Consider the following 23,305-nt stretch of genomic DNA (forward strand, 5'->3'; position numbering starts at 1 on the left):
TTTCTCTTACTGACTAATTTAACAAAAAGAACCCTGGGAGGCCTACAAGGCAGCTAGTATTTAATCTAATTACCGTCCTGCAGAAACAAAGAGGAATGTAATTATGCTTGGTTAATACCATCTAGCCCACCAATACAATCACTTCAATTTATATAAATGATTGTGAATTCTGCCTTCATACCTTATTTTGTCCAGTGTTTGGAAAAAAAAAGGGCAAATGAGCCATAAAAATGCCTTAATTGGCTCTAATCATGGGGATCAGTTTGGGACATCCTAACTTAACACCAAGTTACCACCAAACACTACACCTGCATTGTTACTGCCACTTTCATCTGACTGAAAAACAATCTCTTAGGACTCAAACTGGGTCATCACGGCAAGGCAGTCACCTTTGACTCCCACCCGATGTTGAGTTCATCCCGCGGTCACCTGTCTGCCGGAGTCTTGGGGACCAAAATCGATCATGTGCCATAAAAAAAAAAAAAAAAAAAAAAAAAAAAAAACAGGGAGATACAGTAGATGAAAGAATTAGGACAATAAGGGTGGTGGTTTTGAGGGACGCTCAGATGGGAACAGGGGTTCACTTGTCTCGCAGTCCACGCATAGTATCTGGGCCTCACGCCAGATTATCCCAACCTACCGAGAGCACTTTATGGTTTTGTAAATGAGTCCTGGAACACAATAACAGATGAAAAAAAAAAAAAAAAAAAAAAAAATGATGCTGAATGCTGTGAGCAGCTTCATTAATGCGGTTTTGGAAATGAGCTGGAGTGTTTGTTGTGCTGTCAAAGCAGCGTCCCAATCATGGACTCGTCCCCATCGACTAATGGCACGATGACTACAATGAGAGCCAACACAAAATGGAATTCACACACAAACAAACTTGTATAACCAAAAACCGTAGTTAGTAATTTTGTTTTCGGCCAACCCGGCTCAGGAAAATCCTACTACAAGAGCTAACGAGGTGGCTCAATTTATAGCCAAGCACAGAAAACAATTAGCACAGGATGAATTTATAAAAGGAGTGTCTCACTCAGTTTAACAGTCAAGTCAAGTTTCCATTCAAATTCAGCGCAAATTTGAAAACAAAAAATGCAAAGATTCAAGAGTATAAGAACAAAACTCGCTCATTAAATTAAAAGTCTTATAGCCCAGGACTATATACTTCTTTCTCCATGCGGATCTAAAGCATGCTGGGAAACCAGCGAGGTCCCTGTGTTAACTGTGGATACTGTGATGCACAGCTGGGGCTGAACATTAATGTTATATCAGTTGGAAACAGTGCATTGCAAATGAAGATGTCACCCTTGGGCCCAGAAGCTTTCATCTGTGGCTCTGATCTTGATCTTGTGATTGAACAAGTCTGAAAATAAATCGCTCTTTGTAAAAGCTATTCTCCCATTGGATCTCTCGCTCTTTCTTTTTTTGATTTTACAATTGCTATGAAAGGAGAATTTTATTTTTATTTTTTATTTTATTTTTTTTATTAAGTAGAGCTCATGTGAGTGACTCAACCAATATCCCCCTGGCACAGAAAGAAAAAAAACCACAATGTTTCTCTGAATAACTATTTTTACTGCACAAAAAAAAAAACCAAATGGTATTCTGAGAATTAGTGAATGAACTGTTTTCTATGGATTCAGGCCCCAGCGCAGATAGTGTCAGCCAGCTGTTTGAGCCTTTTAAACAATCATGTTATTGTTGTACAACCAGGAGCTTTGGATGAAAGTGCTGATCAAGCGGCATGTCTGAGATCGCTCTCTTCCTGCTTCTAGGTCTGGAGAGATGGGGGTCTTCTCCGATATCAACACTTGCAATATTTGCAAGTTTTAATTAGTAGTCAAGTGCCTACCTGTGTGACGGATTTCTAGTTATTGCTATCACTGTCACTAAGTGCAAGCATGTCGAGGTCTTTCTTTTTCAGCAAACTGGGACACGCTTGGTTCGCAAGACCATTCTGTCGCAATAAAGACTTTTCTTGGACACATGTAGGCTTAAAGTGCATTAATAAGACAAGACATATCATTTTGAATGGTTTCTGCTTGATAACATTTGGAAGGAACGTATTTCTCAAATCCTAAAAAAAAAAAAAACTAAAAAATGTGCCCCTTTTTTAATGATCTACAATTTAACTTCCGGGTCCGGAAAAGTCCCGGTGCTGCACCACACCCTTGTGCTGGAGTTTTGTAATGTGGTAATTTCTATTTGTTTTATAAAACTGGTATCGAAAGTATCGAAGTATTGTTTAGGAACCGGTATAGAATATTTTTGAACGATACCCAGCCCTACATATAATATACCTAACATTCGATGTACAAAAATCGATTTTAGGACTCTGTGGATCAGATCCACATTAAACAAGAATCGTTATTCATATTTGAACAAATTTCTTTCCCCCACCCTTATGTACTAGGGTAAGTGTGCACTAAGTGTGGGTCAAGTACAGACTTGCATATAAACCTCTTTCACACATGCACTGCATACCTGAAATTAGCTTGACATTACCCGGCGGAGCTGTATGTGAGAACGCAAATGTCCAAATCATCAATCTTTACGCTGCCAGCTCCTTAGTTCAAAGTCTGTGTAATCTCCGACTGAGCACAGAGTGTGAGAATTCACAGCAAGTGAGTGGGCGTGTCGATGACGTTTACACGAGTGAAGAAGAAGGGTGATTTACACGAAGATGGCAACAAAAATGTCTGACTGGAGAGACGACGAGATTCGGGAACTTCTGTCGGTAAAAGTGAACACCGAAACGGCTCAAGGAACCGCAAGAGACTCTGTTGTTTCAAACCAAGTTACGAACCAGCAGAGTGACGCAGTATTATCCACGTCATGTCCTGCCTCCTACACTTTCTACTAGGGGTGCACCGATCCGATATTAAGATTGGATATCGGTCCCAATATTGACAAAATAGCTGGATCAGAAAAATGAACAGATCCATGGGCCGATCCAGTTTTGTTAGTTTTTTTTCCCTCTGTCGCAACAACCTGAACTTTTTCAGACGGATGCATCTAAGGAAAGCACAATAAAGCAAAGCCAGAGGAGAGGGGGCAATCAGATGACAGCCTGGGTTAAACAGGAAGTGGCTCCATTAGCAGGCCATTTTGTTGGTAATTGCGTGCGGGTTTAGGCCAGCATGGATGAGGACAAAGAATATGCCTTTAAGTCTATCATTAGACTCACCGTGCTCCAAAGCTTTCTGACTGACAGGGGGACTGACCTGACTGAGAAAAAAAGGCCAGATGGGGCAAACACTTTGTCTTGTGACGGACAAATTGTTCAACATCCAGGTAAATGGCATGGCCATTAGAGAGCAAATGCTTATTTTCAACAGCTGTAGAATATGCTCTTTATATAGAACTTTAATAGTTGTTCAAAGCCTGAGTGCTGCTGTGCCTCAGAGTGAGCTCTAGCCTGCCATCCCATTTCTAAAAACTAAAAGAAAAGACTGATTAGATCGAAATTAGATTCAAGCTGATGACACATCTCCTCGGCTTTTATGTAGGTTAATGCATTCTTTGCCTCTAGGTCTGTTGTGTACTCACATGTCCGTGTGGGGCTCGCAACTAAATTTATTTTTGCAGCATTTAAAAAAAGGCCTCTATAATTTAGGATGAGGAGAGACTTTGCAGTTCATGTGCAGTGGCTCTGAAAGGGTTGAACACCCACTGGCCTATGAAGGCATTTACAGTAGCTGAGTGCATGGATACAACTTGTTTTTCTTATCACAGATAAATTACTTTGACAAAATATTTGCCGTGCTTTAGCCAAATGATGAAAAACTTCAGCGTGTGAAAGAACATTTCCGATTAAATCACAACTTTCTGAAAACACAAATTAACTTTAGAAAGCTGAACTTGTAATTTCATGGTGTATCATAGACTATGCTCATACTGCAGTCTTTCTTTTGGTACATTTTGTCCCCACCGGCGATAATAAAAATTCAGCAGAGACAGGGATATATAGAACAGAAAGGGGAGAAAATCCCACGCATCCCCCCCCCCCCCGGTAAAATTCGCACCCTGTTTACATTCATCATTACGTTCAGGGGCTCACGGTCCACTGCACGCAGCCCTATGCAAATTACATGGCATGTACATTGATGCCAGTAATGTGGAACCAAAGTTCACAAGCATGGGTTCCGCTCGGAAACTTTGGACAGTTGGTCAGACAATAAACGTTAGCAACATGCAGCACAACAAGCTGATTGGCATGCAAGTCATTCACACTATGGCGAGCGCAAATGGAATTTGAATGGAAACACATGAAGTGAATCGAGATGTGCCAATCAACACCAGTCCCAATGCACAAGTTCTTTTTTTCTTCAACATTCTATTATTTAATATCTTCAAATTTATAGCATAAGAGATGCTTTTCAGTTTTATAGCCTATTGTGACCGTTTCCGTTAAGGGAAAGTGTTCGTACAGTGTAATACAGAAGTGTTTGAAATGTTCCTTGTGAAGTGTGTGTGTGTGTGTGTGTGTCTTAAAAGAGCTTTAAGCTTTAGTTACAGTTTTACTTCCTTTTTTCAGATTCAATAGACAGACTCAATACCCGATTCAGATTTGACGAAATACTATCAAATCTCAACCCTACCAAACTACAAATATAACTATTTATTTCAACCTGCAGCATCACTCTCATACACTTTTCACGTCATCTCTCTGCTCTCTGTTTATTCATTACACACATCAGAACCATGCCATCACATCCTTCCTCAGTGCTGAGGTCAGGACTGTTCTGCTGAACGGAGAGCCGATATGACCGTACCTTAACCCCACTGATATCAGCCAGTCGTTCAGCTTTCTTTTTGTTGAGCCAATCCTAGTGCGCCTTAGAGGGGCAGTTAGCGCGGTCAGTGACTCTAAGTCTACATGACTACGATGCTGCATCGATTTCTGCACAAAGCACCACCCACACTAAAGTTGTGCTACTGCTGGCCTTGATATAATTGCAAGAAAGTGAGTGCACTTAGAAATCTAAGATTGACTCGTTATTATGGCAATGCCGATTCACTCACTCACATTTTAACATTCCAAATATAACCGGCACGCCATGTGGTGCATTTCCATGCAGCTTTCGGTGTTGCATGTGAGCAAATGAGGACAGAGAACACAGCCATGGGAGGTACTGAACATGTGTTGTGCATTTGCATCGGGGGAACTCACGCGTGCGAAAATAATTTGGGGTGAGTGTGACAAACAAGTCAAATTAGATTAGATCCACCATCGTGTCACAAAATGTCCAGTCGCATCGCATCAGTGCGTCAAGAGCATCCGTCTGCAACTCCCGCCGCGGCTAATCTCCTCGCTCTGCTTTCCCCACCTTCAGTCAGCAGGGGTAATAAGGCCATACTACCATTATCCATTGTCTGAACATTTCGCTAACAGCAGGGGAGGCGCCACTTTACAGTCACACACACACACACACACACCTTGCATGGCACTGATCCTAATTCAAAGACAGTGGGTAGAGATAGGAACCCTTTGGTGCTCGTATAACAGATTTTGGGGGGGGGGGGAGGCTGCAGAAAAAGTTTGGAAACCATTGCATAAAGAGAAGGATAACATAAAACAGAACCAATAACCACCAAAAAGGGAGTAAACATCTTAAGCAATTAAAAATTAAGCGAGGTCAGATCATAACAAGCAAGGATATGATAACAGTGTAATAATTAAAATGACATAATGATAAAACCCTAAAATATGTAGTAAATTGTAGTAATGTAGTATGAAGTGTTGTATTTGATCACTCGTCATACCACGAGTATCCATTTAATCACTTTAAATGTCTTCTTTATGAGTCTATGTATTCTGAATGTACATGTGCACTTTCAGTTGTTTAACAGTCTGTGATTGTTTTATGTGTGTACTGCAACTGTATATTATATATTAATTACAATGTTATTTTAATATGTATTGTAATTTTATATGGCATGTAATTAGGGCGTCATTGGAAATGAGAGCTTGCTCTCAATTGGCCCTCCCTGAATAAATAAAGTTGATACATTAGTGGTATGGTATGTTGTTGAAGAAAGACTTGAAGCACAAAGCCTGATTCATGGTTCAGCCTTTAATCTACTACGCCATAGGTACCTATTTTGGCAGGGCTTGGTAGCGTCACATTACCCCCTCCATGATTTCCCCCCTTACTCATTTCCGGGTTCTCCTTCTCCATGAATAAAATTAAATCAAGGAGAGGGTTAACTTTTCCTGCTACAACTTTCCCACCGTGGTCAGCCTACGTTCTACTCTAAATCGGCCTTAAATAAAAGGCATCAGGTCGCAATTACGCCCGCGGAGGAGTCTGTCGGTTATTTTTAGCAGGCTTACCCATGTTTAAAAAGACCCTGCATATACGCGCTAATTTGGGTAGAGACAGGATATAAGTGGTCACCGCAATCCGCAATGAAGATGAACAGAAGAGAACCGACCTGGTGCTCTGAAGATGGAGGCCAGTCTTGCTCGTTGACACCCAACATCAGACGGCTGAGCGTCGTCGTTGAAACAGAGGTTCCTGCGCCACTCTGAAAAATCAGAAACAATATGAAAAAAAGAACCTCAATTTCTTTTGTTGAAAATGTGGCATCAAAAATGTCATTTAAAAAAAAGACTGTACTACAAAGTCTGGACAACTGCTTATTAACTCTTTCTCTAGATTAAATCACGTGAAGCTGGAAAATATATAGGACAGCACAGTGTGTGTGTGTGTGTGTGTGTGTGTGTGTGTGTGTGTGTGTGTGTGTGTGTGTGTGTGTGTGTGTGTGTGTGTGTGTGTGTGTGTGTGTGTGTGTCTCACTTGTTAAGTGGATTTAGTTTGAATGAAAAGGGGAGAAGATAAAAAAATTTAAAATAAATACTTGTGCCTCAAGTCAGAAAACATAGCTCTGATATCAGGGAGAATTTCCCCAACCTAAAACCTCTGTCCTATCAGCTGCCAGCTCTGACCCGGTGAGCTTAAATGTAAACTGAGGGTACACTTAATCTACCAACTAGTGAAAAGGAGGGTGTTGTGATGTAGCGCAAGTGACAAGGCACGCAAAGCAGCTGGCCTATGGCAAATTCCGCAGTGGGACTTTAAAAAAAAAAAAAAAAAAAAAAAAAAAAAATGTTGAAATTGTTAAACAAACATCACGTTGACCCAGAGCTGAACTTCACCGTCAGGCTACGCGTTATTTCCACTCCACTTGCGTCCTATGTGGAGTCTAGCCTGGCCTTAGGCCGCCATTTCCTCTTCACACTTACTCATCATCACGCAGAAAACACTCATCTGGATTCAGAGGCTAAACAAATTCATTGTAAAAGGTCATTATGAACTAAATAAATACTGTTAGGGGTGGGGGTGGATTGATTCACGTGATATTTTTTGCGACCATTTTTAAAATTGATTATTTCCCCCCAGAATCAACATTTTTATTAATTCATTTTTTTTAACAATGATTCACCTAAATCTTTTCCGTTTATACAGTACCACTGACGCCAACTACATCGTATCCGTTGACAGCAAAACAGACGGCGAGCAGAAAATCCATCTTCTGTACTTCTTTACAAATCAGACTGACTAACTGAGTGACAAGTGATGTCCAATCTTTTTAGAAAACAATTACTTTTTAGAAACGTCATTATATATTGCTTCTGCAAGTCTATTATTACCTTTTGCTTCTTTAAAAGAAAATCGCAATACTCAATACAATCAAGAATGGCAATAAATGAAAACCGCAATATTAAACGCATAGCGTCCCAGCCCTAATTACCGTCTTTTGAGCTGAATACCTTCTAATTATGTGAACATCTTAGCATAAGCAGTACAGTAATACTCAAGTGGGAGATACTCTGAATGTTTCCAACTTTCTTGACATTTACCGCGCAGTCAGTGGCTCCCTTGTTTCGGTCTCCTATCTTGATCTTAAGTCCTTGCACAGTGTCTCTCCCCCACCATTCGCCATCTCCCTCAGATGTTGAGAACAGCAGGATGCCAGAAAAAAAAAAAAAAAAAAAAAAAAAAACACACTCTTTTCAAAAGTCATGGGGTGAGCTTTACTATGCGAGACCGCTGAAACCCCCTTCAGGGGGAGGAGGAAAGGCCTCGAACTCTCTGCAGAGGTTCATTCTAAGCAGGGAGTCCGTTCCTTTTAATGTAATCCCTGCACCACTTCCTGTTGTGGCCACTCCTGACGCCAGTAATGGTTCCTTTCTCTGTCTGTGTCTGTGTGTGTGTGTGTGTGTGTGTGTGTGTTGCACACTACTGTAGAAAGATCAGTGTTTATACGCTCTGATTTGTGTATTTGTGTCAGCGAGAATCCTCTCTGGTGGTGCAAGAGCCTTTTATAAAGTTTTTCTCTCATCCCACTGAAGCAGTATTTTTTTTGCCGCTCTCTTTTTATCCACTGAAACAATACAAGCCCCTTGAGCAAAGCTACTGAAAGAAAGAAAGAAAGAAAGAAAGAGACAGCAACAGAGATGGAGGGAGGGAGTGAGTGAGGGAGTGGAAACAGAACAGAGACTGCCACAGCGACAGCAAACTTGCCGTCACCAACGGATGATGCCGTCCCCCCTTTGGGCCAATCAGACTCATTTGTAGAATGGTGGTGTGCACCAGTGTGATGGCTGCACCTGCTGCCACACAACGTATAGTAACTCACAACCACTGAGATTACTTTAAACAAGATCTAATCAGCGCTGTCCGGAATGGCAAGTGGATGAACAAATAAATGATTGAAGTAATGCAACCCCACCCCCGCCCAACCGCCCCCCCCCCCCACACACCTCCCTCTCCCTTTGGGCCAAAATCACTGTAATTTAAAACGCACGGAAACACATTGATGTGATGCATCATTTCCTCGAGGTTTGAGCTAATCTGATCAGCTCATTTGTGTGAGATATCAAGTGTGACACGTGGACAAACAATTGTGAAGATTAGCATCCCCCTGAGTGTTAATGCTTAAAACGCTGCCTCCCCCTGGTTTAGTTAAAATCCCAAACAGGCATGATTCTAATTGTGTTTAATTCTTACCATAAACGGTGTATAAAGATGGACAGCGCGTCTCCATTTCCTCCCACCGTGCAAAAGTGAAGCCAAAATGTCCCGGATACGGGCGCTGCCCTCTTGTAATTTTAGAGCCAGAGTCTGGGCAGTAGTGATCGGGCAATGGAGCTGTGGTATCAAAAGTCCTGCCCAAACAGTACATCCACCCGACCAATCACGAGTCAATCCCAGCTGTCAATCATGACGTTTTACCCCATTTTTATAGCATCAAATAACTAATAAAAACCAAACTTATCGGACAAATTAAGACTCAAACAAACATTATCAGCCTAATAATAACTACCTAAAATGACAGAAACTATTTGGGAAGAATTTATTTGTCGTGTACTTTTTTAGTTTGGCCCAAGACCCATCGCTAACATGGAGGGGTTTATGACCTATTCTGCAGCCAGCCACCAGGGGGATCCAGATGTTTTGGCTTCACTTGTACAGTCTATGTATCAACCCCTGATAAAGATGCCATAACATGACAGCTCCCCAAAACGAAGCCAAAACATCTCGAACCCGCCACTAGTGGCTGGCTCCAAAATAGCATTTTAGGTAGCTCCTAACACACTGAGGTTTGTCGTGATAATTCATTTCATTTTTTCCGGTTATTTGCGGCTATAAAAAAGGGTGTGTGATGTCACGATTGAAAGCGGTGATTGTGCTCGCGTATAAGTCAGGTGTAGGGGCGTAACCCACGGTTTGGTTTACAGTTTTGAGTCACGTATTGGATTTTTTTTTTATTAATTTTTTTCATGCTTTCCATGTTTTTACTTAAAGAACTATCATTAAAAAAAAATGCGTGTTCAAGTCAGGGAGCAGAGTTTGCTTTCATGCAGAAAACAAAGGCCTTTCACCCTGGAAATGTGTGTTCCTTGGGAGTGTTTTAATCCAAACCATGTCTGATCTTTTTCCTAAACCTAACTAGTCGTTTTGGTGCCTAAACTTAACTGTAATGTCCGACGAAACAACCGGCAGGTCGCGGTGCCCTGTACACGGCTCAAAGCCCCGTATTGTTGGGTAACTCAACTACCAACTGCTGCTGATACGACAGAGCTCCTCCAGTAGCCATGAGCGTCTCCATCAACTGCTTTTAACATGCTCCGTTCAAAGAAATTGTGTTGCCTGTAAAACTCTCCATAGAGATTTATCAGCCTACTTTAAGTAACAACGATAAAAAAAAAAAATGTGCATGTGAAATTCGCGGTTCACATGCATTCCAAATCGTGGTTGTTGATCCGTACGGACCATGGATCAACTATGGTCCGTTACCCCACTAGTCGGGTGGGTGTATGAGCGGGAATTTCTATACCGCAGCTCCTCCTCCCCCCGCCCAGATCACTACTGTGCAGACTCTGGCTCCAAATGACATCACCAGCGCATGATGGCAGAGCCCAATTCCGTGATATTTTGGCTTCATTTTTGTACAGTGGCAGAAAGGCCGTCTTTATATACAGTGTATGGTTCTTAAAGATAGAAGACTATCAAAGAGAGACATAAGGACAAAAACAAATAAAAAAAAAAAAAATTTCTTTTCATAAAAGTTACCAAATAAATAAATCCATGCAAAGCCAGTAAAATAAAAGAACCAATAGGACAGGGTTTTAGACTCCTAGTGTATTTAGATATCAGAATATTTGATCAAAGAATGAGTAAACACGATTATGAATCTGACCAGACATTTTGTAGTAAGATTTAAAGCTGCACTAATTTAATTTTTTATCACCAATGTGTAATGTGTGTGAAGCACATAAGGAGAAACCCACAGAGCGTTATCACTGACTCTGCAGTTTTATCAGGTTGTAGCTCAGTGTTTTACTGCCACTTAACTTTAATGTTGTCATTCAAATTCAAGTAGCCAAACAATCTATAATTACATTGACTTAGGGCTGGGCGATATGGACCAAAAGTCATATCCCGATATATTTTGGCTGAATATCGATATACGATATATATCCCGATATTTTTTTCCGCAAAGTGAGAGCAAATGTTCAGTCAAAGCCAAAATCAAATATGACATGTCACAAGTAGTTTCATAGAAACAGTTGCAAAATCAAATAAATAATAAACCGGTTTCTTCACCTGGTTCATGATTAAATGCTCAGCTGTTCAAATAATAAAATGTAAACCTAAATACTGTATAACAGGAGTACCTTTTTTGAAATCAAAGCTCCATATTTGTGATTCGTTCCAAAGGTCAATTAAGCTTTTGATATTAATATAATCTACTTTGTTCAAAATGTAATGCCTCATGCCTGTAAGCCTAGGTTTATATTCCCATTCTTCCACTTGATACTGCTTCCACTTAAGTAAACTAAAAGATGAACTATCGACTACAAAACAAAGAAACTAATTAATGTGTTAATACAAAGAATATTTATTATGATCGGTTCACAGATCTGAGTCCAAACGGAAACTTCACCCTTCTGAACTAAGAGTTTCTGCTTCAAGGTGAAGTTTAAAACAGACTGAAATGTCCAGGCTCATTCCTCCACTATTTATTTCTGTATGTATTTATGCGTTACATGTCATTTTAACGGGCACTGAGCTCCAGATCCTGCAGCCGCAGACGGTCTCTGCTGCCCCGCTGTAGCTTCTCTCCGTCCGCCGATATCGACATACAGGTCGTCCTGGACTACGTGTAAGATCCTACCGATCACCACTCTGTCTTTGGCTGGTCCGATTTGGATCAGCGGGGACCGGCGCAGCAGCGAGGCAAAGCTGTGTTTTTCCCGGGGGAAGAGACGCTGCGGCCGGCCACGGAGCTCTCCGCCTCCCGCTGCCGCCGGAGCTCAGGTTGCTGGTCGACGGCGGCATACATAATCATAAAACACATTGTCACCTGTTAAATGTTATTCATTGCTGTTTGTTCTTTTCATTTCCTCTATCGAACATAATTAAGCAGTACAAAAGTCCGGCATCTTTAGCGTTGATCTGAATGCTTCGGACCTCTGTTCCAAGATGGCGGCGGTTTTGACGTATGTTTAGAACCTCAAGGCGACATCTGTGTATATATCTATGGGAGCAAGGATCACATTTGAACTATATCGATATATGCGATATGGTCTAATTCCATATCTCATTTAAAAATATATCGATATATTTTTTATATCGATATATCGCCCAGCCCTACATTGACTACAAGAGATAGAGAGCTAGGTGCAATGCTGATACCAGGGTTTATGTTTTCCAAGACAAATTCCAGTCTTCTCTGCTTTCTTCCAGACCTTAATACCTTTAGGTCGATCCTTGGCCAGTTTTCAAGATAATAGGCTTTGTTTAAATCCCCTTCATATTATCCTGCCTTTATCCCACATTACTGACGGACACAGTGGATACCATTGTGGGGTACAGGGCCCCCTACGTTCATCTAAATCAGGGGTGTCAAACATACGGCCCGTGGGCCAGAACTGGCCCGCCAAAGGGTCCAATGAGGCCCACTGGATGACTTTGCAACGTGTCAAAACTGCAGAGAAGTAATTAATTCCAATTCCAAATTTACCACTCTCTCACACTCTTAATCTCAGAGAATGTCAGAGTTCTTTTTCCATAAATTTACGTCTTTAATCTTAAGAGTTTTTTCTCGGAATATTAACCCTCTTTCCCGGGTCCGTAACATTATTTTTTTCCTATAATGGCCTTAGAACGCTGTCGTAGCAGAAGCAACTTGCGTTCGCCAACATCAAGCTGACAAGAAACTCTGTGGCGGATAAAGCTTCTGATCTTTCTGAAGTGGTTTACTGGTCCGGCCCACTTGAGATCAAATTTAGTTTTTTTTCCCCATTTAGCAAAGGAAGTCACATTTCAACCATTGGAAATCTCTCTGCCTAAAAACGGTTTTGTTATTGTTGTCATGAATATTTCAGTGTGTGTTCCATTTGCTGTGGTTGTTGAACTTGTTGTGGCTGTCAGGGTATACAGGAAAATAACAGAAACCAAAATTGTGGAAATTAGTGAGGACAAAGAAAACAGACTTGATAGCCATGCTATCATGACTGTCCGCACAACATGTCATGGCAATCCAATCAAATAACCAACCGACGGACAGGACGACATTGCCATGAATAGAGCCAATAATTAAAAACACAGCAAAAACTAAAATATGCAAAACATTTGAAAACACAGAGAGCATGTACAGCTTCACAGACAGCTCAGCCTCAGGACAGAGCACTTGAAATAAAAAAGCATTCAAGACAAGCTTCTGATGCAGGACAAACAGCCTCTCCCAAGGAGAAAGTGTTCCACTTTGTATCTTTAATAGTGTGTGAAATAAGCACTCGTTTTATTCTTTAGATCCTAGTCAAACCAATAAACCTTAACAATTTAGAAATTTCCCCAAACACATATTTGCACTTAAACACTGCTGTGCCGGTATCACGTGTACTGTAGTTGTGCAGCAAATGAAATTATCAATTGCCAAAATGTACGTTTATGCGTAGATTCTCATTTGTGCATTATCGGATTTCTACACATTTTATGTGACTTACTGACTCGCTAAGCCAATAGATAACCCTAACCTGATTCAAGCAGGAGCGCCTTATATGTTTTTGTGTGTGTGTGTGTGTGTGTGTGTGTGTGTGTGTGTGTGTGTGTGTGTGTGTGTGTGTGTGTGTATATATATATATATATATATATATATATATATATATATATATATATATATATATATATATATTGCAGGTCTTTCAGGCAGCCCTGGATGTGTAAATGAGTGTGATTTGGCCACCGGATGTCTTGTAGCAGACAGGAAATTATGATGGCCGACAGAGGCAAGTTACGCCCTGCAACTTAATGAAACACACGCAAATAGACAAAACACAAGCAAATAAAAAATAAAAAAAACACCTTTATTAATTTGACAACACATGTGCAGCATTCAGCAAACGCAATGCAAACACACACAACACAACCAAATACACTAACGCGCTGCAAATACAGGAAGTAGTTTGAGGATTGTGTGCTTTTCTTTTTTTGTGTTGTGTGTATTTGCAGCGCGTTTCTTAAATGCTGCGCATGTGTTGTCAAATTTATGAAGGGGTTTTCTTAATTTGCTTGTGTTTTGTCTATTTGCGTGCGTTTCATTAAGATGCAGTGCGTTTGCCCCTGTCGGCCACCGTAGGAACTGCATTGGAGATGGAACAACTGACTTCTGGGGTAAAAGGGTATAGACTTCTCTGGGGGAAAAAAATCCAAATAGTCTTTTTTTTTTATTATTTCTGGTAGTTGGGCCTGGGATAACAATTTCTCCTTCTTTTAGGTTGTCCTGACAGAAATTATGTCTATAACTTGATTGTGCATAACAGGGTTACAAGCAATATTACACAATTAAACCAGGCGACTCAAAACTTTAGGGGAAAATGGCTTAGGCTCCCGAGTGTTAATAATAATTCAATAGAGGCTGTATTTAATAAAGATGTTGCTGCCTTCACAGAAAAGAACATTCCAATGATTCTAGCACCAAAAGGAGAAGCCCGGAGGCTCTTCTATGATACCGTGTGTGTGTGTGTGTGTGTGTGTGTGTGTGTGTGTGTGTGTGTGTGTGTGTGTGTGTGTACCCAGTCAGGTATTATGGACAGAATGTACATCCACCAGGTGGTAACGTCTCTCTTTCTCTGACAATCCTCTCAAACTTTACAGAAGCAATCAATGTGTATCTCTTTCCCCATCCCATTCTTTTTCTGCATCTCATTCTCTCGTTTACCTAGTCACTTAAAAAGGCCTGTGACTAAGAATTCTAGTCATTAGTGGTTCATCTGTCGACTAGCTTTAAGAGATTAATTGATTGGTTGGTCTATAAAATGTCAGCAAATAGGGAAGAATATCTGTCATAATTAGCCAGAGCCCAGGGCGATGTCTCTTCAAATGTCTTGTTTTGTCCAACCAACCGTCCAAAACCCAAAAGACATTCAACTTAGATTGACATAAAACAGAGAAAAGCTGCGACTCCTCACATCTGACAAGTTAGCACCAGCAAACGCTCATCAACTTTCCCTGATAAAACGACTTTTAACGGTTAGAGAAATGCAAAAAGGGGCGTTGCTTAATCTTCTTTGATCCATTGAAGCTGGAGCACGGAACTTTAGTCTGCCCCACTCTTGCAGTGAGAGTAATTACACAAAACAGACATTAACTCCCCACAGAAAACAGAGAGTCCAGCTGGCTGGAGGGCTCCGACAGAGGACATGTGAGACAGATGTATATACACCTAACTGAATTACAGAAATCTAATTTAAAGTCTTAGAGCTTTAAAGGCTATTTAGGCCTGCAACAATTATTATATAATTGTCTGTCTTTTTTTTTTTTTTTTTTTTTTACATAATCGCAGATTCTTTGTTTAATTGCAATTAATTGATAACATTAGCTAAGGTCTTAAGGCGTATGACTGGTAATTGTTGATTTTGTTTGAATATGCCAAATTGTAATTATATAAGTGCTTATTGGTCAGACTAATAATATGTAATAAAAAAATATAGATTTTAAAATTTGACAGAAGGGAGACAATTATATAGTTAATCGCAATTATTTCTGAGACAATTAACTGTAGAGCAAAATGTTGAATTGTTACAGCACCAAAAGCGGACCAAACAAGCGTACCGAGACCTGCTTGGTGAGGTGGTCTCGGAACGCTTTCAAATAATAGAACAGTTACAACAGTCTGGTAAGTTCAGAAAAGGACATCACTGTACTGTAATGCAGCCTTTAAAACCAGGAAAACACTTACACACTTATGCCATATTACGATATTACGATATCCAAAATCTAAGACGATATCTAGTCTCATATCACGATCGATATAATATCAATATATTGCCCAGCTCTACTATGTGTTCCTGAAAATGTCAGTCGACATTATAAAATAACAATACAAATCTGTGTTAAAGTTTACCCTCAGAGGTTTAACTATAAAATTAATGACAATGTATGTGGTTCATAGTGGGATTCATAATATCGCTCCCCGAATAGAACGTTGAGGTTAAGACAATGTGAAAATACATTTTTTTTTTTACATTATTATGCTGTGTTAAAAAAAATTCCATGACTTTTCCAAAACCTTTCCAGGCCTGGAATTTGCATTTTTCAAATTCCATAACTTTTCCAGGTTTTTTTCAAAACGTATGAATCCTAACAGTTTCTCACAAAACAACAGCTGATCATTTTAATGAAAGGAGCTGGTTTGACCATGGAGATGCAAGAATATGCACTAGTCCAGAACACAGGACCTTCTTCCTGTATTTACTTTCTTGCTGCCGCCCCCAAACACATTCGACCAATAAGCGGAGTGAACGTTTTAGCATGATTTTAGTACGCTTGGATTTTTCCAGATGTCAAACCAAACCAAGGGGAAATCGCTCCAAGTTTACAAACTTATCAACTGATTCGAACCAAATTAAACAAACTACAAGTGTGAAAATGCCCTTGAAGGAATTTCACACTTTTAAATGTATTAAACTACTTTGATTGACTGCCATGTGAGAAATGGTGTGTAGTAAGCCCATTGCCCAAGACCGACAAGCCCCCGGTAGTCCTGCGCAGGATAAGCAGATATCTGGATATGGGTGAATAGTGCTTTGGCCTCGGTAAAATTGTCAATTTGTCTCGCCGGGCCTAAATGTCATCTCTTGATCTTTTCTCATTTTAACTAAGATTTGCCTTTTTTTTGATTAGATAAGCCTTATATTGAGCCCCCAGAGGGAATATTCAGGTTTTGCCGCAGCGCAAAGATGGAAAGAAGTACAGATAAGTAGAAAGTTGAAACAATAAATAATTTGAGGTACAGTACAGGCCAAAAGTTTGGACACACCTTCTCATTTAATGCGTTTCCTTTTTATTTTCATGACTACTTACATTGTAGATTTTCACTGAAGGCATCAAAACTATGAATGAACACATATGGAATTATGTACTTAACAAAAAAGTGTGAAATAACTGAAAACATGTCTTATATTTTAGATTCTTCAAAGTAGCCACCCTTTGCTTTTTTATTAATAAGGGAAAAACTTCCACTAATTAACCCTGACAAAGCACACCTGTGAAGTGAAAACCATTTCAGGTGACTACCTCATGAAGCTCATTGAGAGAACACCAAGGGTTTGCAGAGTTATCAAAAAAGCAAAGGGTGGCTACTTTGAGGAATCTAAAATATAAGACATGTTTTCAGCCGTTTCACACTTTTTTGTTAAGTACATAATTCCATATGTGTTCATTCATAGTTTTGATGCCTTCAGTGAAAATCTACGATGCAAATAGTCATGAAAATAAAGGAATGCATTGAATGAGAAGGTGTGTCCAAACTTTTGGCCTGTACTGTATATAAAATAAAATAGAAACCAAAGTAAAAATTAACATTATACAAGGCACGTATAGAAGTTTCTTGTTATAACAACAGACCAACATATAAGACATATAAAAGCTAAATAATTTTGTATCTAGTGATAACAACAAGTTCTCATAATAACATGAAAAATATCGTGATAAACTGAAAAGCCTTAGACTAGTTGATTAACAAAATGAATCGATTGTTTAAGTTGTTTAAAAGAGGAGAAGTTGCCGTTTCACGGTAAATTAAACAAATTTGGGTTTTCTAAAAATCAAAGTAAACTTCATTATCCACAGGGGGAAACTCACGTGGTCTTACACATCTCCTTAGAAGAAACGCAACACTTTAAAATATGGCCAGTATGCACAATACAGTACACAACACATGAGATGCTAAAACAAAAAGCAATTCATAACCTGAAGAAACCAAAAATAAAAATAGTATCTAATTGAAAACAATCAATGAAATACTGTGCAATGAAAACAACTATTCGTTGTATAATTACTAGTTGTATCCCTACGTTGGTGGGGCCAAATACTACATATGGATGAATCCTGATCTGAAATTTTCTCAGCATCTGGAAAAGTGCAGCAATCTTTAGGGAATCAATCCTTCACGTACACGGTACAAAGGCTTCAAGCAAACAGCTGAAGCCAGAGTATGCGGGTAACATGTAGACACTCGCATCAAATCCAATTAAGTGTCCAAACTCAGTGTTTTCCAAAACTGTCTAAATGGGCAGATGACTCAAAGCCCCTCCTCCGACATGTCTGATGTAAGAGGGCCGTGGGACAGCGGCGGCTGCCTCCACAGCCGCTGTTATGCAACCGATTTCTCTCAGACTGAGCAGGCAGGCAGGGGGCGAGAGACTAGTTTCCTTCCTGTCTCTCCCCCCGCCCCCCTCCCTCAACCCACCCACCCGCTCACTATACATTAAGCTTCAACCTCGGAAAACCAGGATGCCTTGCAGCAACGAGTGATGGGAAAATGGGGGTTAGGGACGGACGTCAAAAGAGGTCACGTCTGGCTGCGGGCAGAGATTATGGCTTTGTATGTATAAACATACACGCAGAATTTATTTTTTTTATTTTTCTATGATGTTAATGAAATCCTGACAGTTGGCAAATGCTAAACTGATAGCATTATTTTGCTTCTTAGGATTAATTAAGTATCGTGTCATTGCTTGCAAAACTGTTTTTAAAAAAAAAAAAAATAATGTCCACTCAGATAAATTGCCTTTCTTCCAAGAAAACAAGTCTGCGGAAAGGACTTATAAAAAGACTAATAAATCTTTGGAAGGGCTTAAAACTAATAAAAACCACCAGCTACCAAAATCATAAAATGGGTTACTAGTAGGAAACTCTTGTAAACAAGGTGTTGCTTCGTGGGTAATTTTATGTACAGTAGGCCTGGCCTCTGCGCTCCAGGGAAATATTATTGTTGGTTCCATAGTCATTCCTGTTTACACCCAGTTGTGTTAATAAGGGAGTTCTCCTTCTTGTCTCTGCATCTCTGCAAATGTTCTTTATGAAAACATCACATGCATGTGGAATGAATTATTGACCGGATTGGAAGATTTTAGACAAAAAGACAAATGGCGAATGAGCCATGCTGTGTTAAAAATATCAGGTCTCCATCACTTGAGGAATATTATCCGCTCGCAAATAAAAACGTGGAGTGACACTGGGTCGTATGAAACGTGAAACTCTGCATGATGCACACTGCGAGGCAGAAGCACCTTTACTGTCAGTGTTGTGTAGACATTTTAGGCGAACACTGAAAACATTCCAAGTGGAGGGAAATTACTCACACTCTACCCCGAGCCCTGCACGCTGCTCTGATGTTTGTCCTGGTCACCTACCTTAGCCCTGGGTGTCTTGAACAGCCGCTCTGTGCCCAGGATGAGTCATAGAATCACGTCTGATGGTCCACCAACGAAACAGAAGATGTTGTCCACATCCTGGAATAAAAATGTAAAAAAAAATAATTAACACTTTTCTTCTTCTAACCATAACTAGCCACACACTCACAATGCAAGGACTCCTGGTATTATAACTCAATACATCACAGATCACACATACCACACAGTAGACTGTGTGAACCACGTTTCATATTGCATGCTGTCCTGGAACGCATGCATGATTCATATCAAGTGTCCAGGAGCATTTCAAGCATACTTTGGCACACTTTGGCCCACTTTTGCACTGACAGACCTAACGTTAAGTACTGTGGATATGTCACAGCAAAGGAATGTGAACATTGGCCACATCTATAAGTACACATTACGTTACGTACATAGCAGCCTACATACTGCCTATATCTTGGCACAAAGCCCTATCTCTGTTCCTTCACGATTCCTCTTGAATAACCTATATCTCACGCGAGCAGACGGCACCGCCACATAGGGCGGAGTGAGGGTTAACAAGTTTCTTGTTGCAGGGTCCCAACCTTAAGCGTGCACTTTGGAGCCCTGACGTTACCTGACCCAGGTACATCTAAATATACATATAAAGGTACATCTAAATATACCTGCATACGTGCCAATGGCACGTATGCAGGTCAAACTGCAGTGATACTTTCTCAAACGGCACAAGAGTGCTAACGTTACAGGACAGTGACCAGGCTTCTTTGCATTAATCTAGTAGCTAAAGCAGTAGCGTTGCAGTTAAGTACAGTACAGTAGAAGTAGAAGCAGCCAGCGTAGCGCCCGGGTTGACGTGAGGGCAGCGTTCACGTTGCACCGCCGCACCATGAAGAAGCCGTCCCTGTTTGTTTGTTTTTTTTAGCTGTAGTCTAATAAATTGACACACTCACCAATGCTCGACTTGTGATAGAAACCCGTCTCCGCCGTTAACATAAAGCCAGTGAACACGGAACATTAGGAAAAAAGCAGAACAAATACGGAGAAACACAAGCGAGTCCAGCTAGTTAACTTACCCGTCTCGAACGGCGTAACGTTAACGTTAGCTAACGTTAATGCTTCTATCGGGTGTTGCCTGCTTTCAGTCCGCTATCAGGTGTGGGGGGAGAGGGGAGCGCCGTGTCTGTCAGGGACTGCCAAAGCCATGGCCACGGTCTGCAAGGGAACTCTACAGCGTTCATTAGCTTTCTGTGGTCGGTCTTCCTCCTCCCCCACACCGACCCCTTCCCCTCCCCTCCCCTCTCCTCTCCCTGCCTGTACAGTACGGGTGAATGCGGGTCAGGAGAAGCGGAGCTCCCGGCCGAGAGGTGATTTATTACCAGGCTCCACACCGCCCTCTACCGGCCCATGAGGAGTACTGCAGCGGGGGGATTGCATAATCCCGAGAGCCTGGAGAATTAAAGGGGAACGTCAGCAAAGCAGAGGAAGAACGTCACTTGTTTCCACACACAGCAACATTCAAAGGCGAAATATAAGTGGTTGTCAGGGCGACATTCATATTACAGTGAATAATACAGCTGTACTTAAAGTGGCCATCTTTAAGATTTCTTTATTTCTTTTGATACATGAGCTTCACGTTTTCAGTAGTGTGTGTGCTTAGTTCCATTACAAAGACCATTACATTTTCATACCCAGTTCATAATACTGCAAATATATAAATATTGCAATACTTTCATCAGTGGCTCAATCACCATTGTGTTACCTCCTTCAGTGATAGTGACTTATAACAGATATGTATTTAAAGATTACAGTGCATGAGTATCAAAGTATCAAAAAGTACTCATTAGTATCATTGCTGTTGGACTATGTTAAGTATTTTACTATTGTAGTTGGTCAAAGTGAAGCTGATTTTAATGTGAACAATATCAATTAAATTAAATGTCATGTACATGTTTTAAGCTGATCCTTTTGTGTGTAAGAACTTCAGCAGGTCTACTATAACTAGTTAGCTGTAAACTGAATGTAAGTGAAAAGGTAAACAATTTGCCTCTGAAAAAGTAGTGCAGTAGAGCAATGGAAATGGAAACAGGAAGTGTTTGAGTAGATGTGCTACTGGTGACTTCTGTGTAACTGCCTTGGAAAAGAAAAGGAACTTTGGTTGACATTTTTGATTGAGAAATAGGAAAAGGAAGTTACAAAAAGTAACTTGACAGAGATGAAGCAAGCAACGGTGAAAGCAAAGTGGAGGTCAGTGGGGTGTAGTCTTCGTCAGTGGTTCCCAACCTTTTTTCCTTGGCGCCCCCCCTACTTATGTCTAAGAAAAGCTGAGCCCCCCGAAATAGTGATGCCTTGGCGGCAGGAAAAACGAGGATGATAGCAGCTAGCAGCTGACTGATGGCCAGCAAGGGTCACAGGTTAAGAGGTCCCGGAGGTTTGGCCTACTAAGTAGCCTGCCTACAATTTTAAGCAAGAACAAAAATTAATGTTTTTACATTATATATATACGTTATATATTGTAGTGTATTATCATAATTTGTTTAACATGTGCAAATTTTTTTTTTTTTACCTCAACCTCAAACCAGATGAAGACATGGGCACCCCCTGTGATCTTTGCCGCCCCCCTAAGGGGTGCCCGGACCCCAGGTTGGGAACCACTGGTCTACGTGATACGCAGGTATACGCAGTATACCCTCTAATAAAGCTCCAGGGTTTCCATATACCCACTTAAAAATGTGCAATGACATGTAACAAGATACTTTCCATTATATTTTTGATATATTTTGAATTGCCATCTGTGTTTTCCTTCGCATAGACTAAATAAAGGGATTTCCACCGTAAATTGGTGCATTAAAGTGTATCAGAATGCAGGAAATGAAGTCTTTGACACTCAAAATTTCCCTGGGGGAGGACACCCAAACGCCCCACTTTGAAATGTCCATATACAGTCATGTGAAAAAATTAGGACACCCATGCTAAAGTTGACTAAAAAGAGGAATAAAAAAAATCATCTTTTGGAAATTGATCTTAATGCCTTAATAAAAAAAAGAGGAAAAATCCAACCTTTAAGGACACTGATTTTGTTTGTGAATGAATAATGTATCGTAAATAAATAAATGTTCTTCCTTAAAATACAGGGGGCATAAGTAAGTACACCCCTATGTTAAATTCCCATAGAGGCAGGCAGATTTTTATTTTTAAGGCCAGTTATTTCATGCATCCAGGATACTATGCATCCTGATAAAGTTCCCTTGGCCTTAGGAATTAAAATAGCCACCCCCCCCCCCACATTATCACATACCTTTCACCATACCTAGAGATTGGCATGGTTTTATGTCAGTTAGCCCTCGTTCAGAAAACAGGTATTAGTTTAAAGTGCTCATATTATGCTCATTTTCAGGTTCATAATTGTATTTAGGGTTAGGTTGTACCACACACCATATTTTTGTTGTACTACACATTGCTGCAGCTCCTCTTTTCACCCTGTGTGTTGAGCTCTCTGTTTTAGCTACAGAGTGAGACATCGCACTTCTGTTCCATCTTTGTTGGGAGTCGCACATGCGCCGTAGCTAGGTAAGGACTACTAGCCAGTCAGAAGCAGAGTATGAGGGCGTGCCACGCTAGCAGCTAGGCGAGCATTATAACGTGTGTTACAAAGTGACGCACGTTTGTGAACAGTGTTTTCTCTGCAAGATAGTAAGACTTTGAGCTTTTTCACTTTGTAAACCTATTACATGCACACAAAAGATATACAACACAATAAAGGAATGGGAAAAAGCCAAAAACCATAATATGAGCACTTTAATTCAAAATCCATCTAGAACAGGCATTGAGACTGGTCGCCTGGTATATGCTTATATATATGTCGATGGGTATATGCCAGGCTGCGTCATATACCTCAATCACCAGGCATCAATCATTTTCATTTTGGCCACAGACACAATGTCAGCGAGCACTCTGTACTATGAATTATTCAGGATTCAAGAATGGGAACATTTCCATTTTCCATTTTAAGTAAATAATATGGCCTCATTTGATCCTATCGTGTGTTACTCTGCACTTGTTTTTTATTATTACAAATAATAAAGCAACATT

At 40.4% G+C, this 23,305-nt stretch overlaps 1 long non-coding RNA gene across 1 annotated transcript in view; it reads right to left on the reverse strand.

The window, feature by feature from the left end:
- The window catches only part of LOC114570037 (uncharacterized), a 42,379-nt gene extending 21,902 nt beyond the window's left edge, over nt 1-20,477 (reverse strand). The window contains exons 1-3 of the long non-coding RNA XR_003694453.1: nt 20,290-20,477; nt 19,214-19,312; nt 6,439-6,531 (exon numbers count right to left, since the gene is read on the reverse strand). This is a non-coding gene — a long non-coding RNA (uncharacterized LOC114570037). The remainder of the gene's footprint in view (nt 1-6,438; nt 6,532-19,213; nt 19,313-20,289) is intronic.
- Between the last annotated feature and the right edge of the window lie 2,828 nt (nt 20,478-23,305).

This window comes from Perca flavescens, chromosome 15 (assembly GCF_004354835.1).
Source record: "Perca flavescens isolate YP-PL-M2 chromosome 15, PFLA_1.0, whole genome shotgun sequence".
Classification (NCBI taxonomy): domain Eukaryota; kingdom Metazoa; phylum Chordata; class Actinopteri; order Perciformes; family Percidae; genus Perca; species Perca flavescens.